The sequence below is a fragment of the Plecotus auritus genome (genome assembly GCF_963455305.1).
Source record: "Plecotus auritus genome assembly, chromosome: 9".
Lineage (NCBI taxonomy): Eukaryota > Metazoa > Chordata > Mammalia > Chiroptera > Vespertilionidae > Plecotus > Plecotus auritus.
This window is the reverse complement of record NC_137783.1, coordinates 43,444,113-43,448,328: the sequence shown is the minus strand read 5'-3', so window position 1 is coordinate 43,448,328 and position 4,216 is coordinate 43,444,113. Positions and strand designations below refer to the sequence as shown.

At 39.2% G+C, this 4,216-nt stretch overlaps 1 pseudogene across 1 annotated transcript; it reads left to right on the top strand.

Moving 5' to 3' along the window:
- Positions 1–1,838: 1,838 nt before the first annotated feature.
- On the top strand, positions 1,839–2,417 carry LOC308257817 (cell division control protein 42 homolog; annotated as a pseudogene). Its single transcript has one exon. The product of its transcript is annotated as a cell division control protein 42 homolog (transcript).
- Positions 2,418–4,216: the final 1,799 nt, after the last annotated feature.

Genomic DNA, 4,216 nt, shown 5'->3' with positions numbered 1-4,216 from the left:
TTGTTCAGCAAACAATTTCCGTTCATTTACAATCAATGGGAAAGATTTTAAAGGAAGGAAAATGGGTGCCACATCAACTGAAAGAAAGACAAATGGAAAACCAAAAAGTCATCAGTAAAATGTTGCTTCAGCAGCACAAAAGAAAATCTTTTTTGCATCAAATTGTGACTGGCGATGAAAAGTGGATTTATTTTGAGAATCCCAAATGCACAAAATCATGGGTTGATCCAGGTCAATCAACATCGACTGCAAGGCCAAATCGCTTCTGAGAGAAGACAATGCTCTGCGTTTGGTGGGATCAGGAAGGTGTGGTGTATTATGAGCTTCTAAAACCAGGTGAAACTGTTAATACTGCTCGCTACCGACAACAAATAATCAATTTGAACCACGCTTTGATGGTGAAATGACCAGAACATTCCAAAAGACAGGGCAAAGTAATTTTGCTTCATGATGACACACCATCACACACTTCAAAACCAGTTAAAGACACGTTAAAATATCTTGCCTGGGAAGTATTAACCTACTTGCTGTATTCACCAGACCTTGCTCCTTCAGATTACCACTTGTTCTGATTGATGGCACACACTTTCTGAGCAGCACTTCAAAACATACGAAGAAGTGGAAAATTGGATCTCTGAATGGTTTGCCTCAAAACAAGGAAAGTTCTATTGGGACGGTATCCACAAATTACCTGAAAGATTGGGGGAAATGTGTAGCTAGCGATGGACATTACTTTGAGTAAAGCACTTTTGATGTTTCTCTTGAAATTATTATGTTTTCTTTGATTACAAAATCCGCCATTATTAACCGGTACACCTAGTAAGATGGAAGAGTTCTAGCTGACAATTGGGAAACATTATTTCCTCTCTTGGCCTTCTTTTTATACCATTATTTTGAGTATTGACGGTCGTGGGATGTTCCCTGTGAGATGTCATAAAGCCGTCCCTGTGGAATTCATCCAGTGAGTGGTACACAGATCAATGCAGTGACCCGAGATCAAGCTCATGGAAGGTAATTAGAAGAGAGGGGAAAGTATAAGGCATTTTGTGATGAAAGGGAGTTAACTTGTTTGGTCAGAGCACAGCTAATGTCTATCAATTATGTTTTTTCCAGTAAAAATAAGACACTAAGAAGAGCACTAATTTGTCTTTACACCGGGGAGCCAACTTAATGGAAAACTCATTAATAAGAGCAGGGTAACCATCATCTGTAGTATACAATATTGATCTGAAAGTGCTTGAAAATGCAGTTGGACATTCTTTTGAACAAATAAGAGGTATAATGATTGGGAAGAAGATGGAAAAATCATCATTATTTACAGATGGCATGATTGGCTTCCTGAAAAAGCAAAGTAAAACTAAACAGGAAAAGTAAAAAAAGGTTTAGTAAACAGGAGGGTCACAAATAAAGGTATAAAAATCAACAACCTTTCATTGGAGGAAAGATGCAATGGAGAAAAAGGTCACTTTCATAATAATAACATCAACAAAAATCTAGCATAAACTTAACCTATTTAATGAATTAAATAAAAATAATAAGAATGTAGGACATAAGTCTTGCTTCCCAGACTGTAAGCCCTAAACAGCATTACCTATTATAAGGAAACTCGGTTCCTTCAACAAAATGGTAATTCTGGTTCTGGGACAGGATGAGCCTGGCTATCCCGTCACACCAGAAATTTGAGAAACCATCAAAGACTAGAAGGGTCAGTTCAAAAGAATTGAAAAGGTGCCAACTTAAAAAGAGGTTCTTGGGCAGTGCTGCCAACACCCTGGCGGAGAAGTTGAGGTCATCATCAGATTTGAGATATTTAAATTGGATAGAAAACTGTTTCAGCAATGCAGACAATTAAGTGCATTATTGTGGGCGATGGTGCCATTGGTAAAATATGTCTTCTAATATCCTACAATAAGCAAATTTCCATCTGACAATGTACCAACTGTTTTTTGACAACTATATAGCCACAATTATGATGGGTGGAGAGCCATATACTCTTAGACTTTTTGATACTGCAGGGCAAAAGGATATGACAAGATTATGACTGCTGAGTTATCCACAAGCAGATGTGTTTCTAGTCTGTTTTTCAGTGGTCTCTCCATCCTCATTTGAAAACATTAAAGAAAAGTGGGTGCCTGAGATAACTCACTACTGTCCATAGACTCCTTTCTGGCTTGTTGGGACCCAAAACGATCTGAGACGACCCCTCTACTATTGAGAAACTTGCCAAGAACAAACAAAAGCCTATCCCTCCAGCGACTGCTGAAGAAAAGCTGGCCCATGACGTGAAGGCCATCAAATATGTGGAATGTTCTGCACTCACACAGAAAGACCTAAAGAATGTATTTGACGAAGCAATATTGGCTGCCCTGGAGCCTCCAGAACAGAAGAGCTGCAGGTGTGTGTTGCTATGTTCATAAAACATCTCTCCAGAGCCCTTTCTGCACAGCTGGTGTCGGCATCATACTAAATGAAACTCAAGATTAAACATTAAAATTCATTTTTGCAATAAAAGAGGCTCTTGCCCACAAGAGAGAATATCTGAAGCAATTTATTAAATTCTTGGCAGCTGGCCCCTCAGCTCCCGCTTTCTCTGAGAGCTGCCTTTACTAAAGCTGACTGCTCTCCCAGCATTTCCCTCCACAGAAGACCTATGGTAACAGCCTCTGGAGGGGCAATTCCAGGAGGGACTGCTTCAGCCAATCTAGGGTCTTGAAGAAATAAAAACTATGCAAATAAATCACCATCTTGAGGGGGTGGGTAGGCTCTTGCTGTTCAAAGAGGGGATAGACAAGTTGAGCAAGAAATAACTGTGATAGCCCTAGCTGATTTGGCTCAGTGGATAGAGCGTCAGCCTGTGGACTGAAGGGTCCCAGGTTCGATTCCGGCCAAGGGCACATGCCTGGGGTTGCCAGCTTGATCCCCAGTAGGGAGCGTGCAGAAGGCAGCCAATCAATGATTCTCATCATTGATGTTTCTGTCTCTCTCTCCCCTCTCCCTTCCTCTCTGAAATCAATAAAAATATATTTTAAAAAAATAACTGATAAAGTATATCACGTTAAAACCTACAAATTTAGTGATCAACCAAAGGACTTGTATGCATGCATATAAGCATAACCAATGGACATAGACAGTAGGAGGGTGGGAGTGGCCGGCAGAGGTCAATGGCAGCAGGGTGGGGAGGAGACATGTACTACTTCTTTCAACAATAAAGAATTTAAATTAGCCCTACTCCGTTTGGCTCAGTGGATAGAGCGTCGGCCTGCAGACTGAAGGGTCCCAGGTTCAATTCCGATCAAGGGCATGTACCTTGGTTGCAAGCACATCCCCAGTGCAGGGTGTGCAGCAGGCAGCCGATTGATGTTTCTCTCTCATCGATGTTTCTAACTCTCTCTCCCTCTCCCTTCCTCTCTGTAAAAAATCAATAAAATGTATTTTTAAAACAAAAACAAAAAAAATCCCACACAATTAAAAGACAAAAAAATTTTCAAGAGTATTTGCTACATACGATCACTATTAATAAACAAAGAACTTATCAACAAGAGGCAGACCCCAGTAGAAGAAGACAAATATATAGGGTAATTTTTTAATGCTATTTGTCAATAAATAGGAGATATCACCCCTCACTCAATTAAAAGATTAAAATAAAAAATGATATAATTTTGTACCTAGCAAACTGACAAAAGGAAGCCAAAATCCAGGGTCCCATTGCTGCAGGAAACAGGTTCTCATTCGTTGTAGGGTGGAACTGTAAACTGGTACCACATTGAGGAGCAACTTGCACCAAAGCTTAATACACATTCACTTTGACCCTGAAATTCTTTTAGAAAATTTGTCCTAAATTGACAACCAGACAAGTAGGCAAAGATTTACATGAGAGCACTCATTTTAGGGTTGTTTATAATAGGGAAAAATTATAAATAACCAACATGGCCATCTAAATATTCAGTGAGATACTATGTAGTCTCAAAATGTCATAGATCTATACTTTCTGAAGTGTGCACTACATGTTGAGGGGGGGGAGAGCAACTCACAAAATGGAATGAATGGTTCCAATTTTATAAATGAATTGCTGGAAGAGATGCTCACAAAAATGTTAGATATGAGGTCACTGTTAGGTTTTTTCTTCTTCTATGTTTGAACTTTTATACGCACCATTTATTTTTAAAATAAAAATTTCAAGCTATTTTCAATTTCAGAAAAAAAGTCACCAAAAACA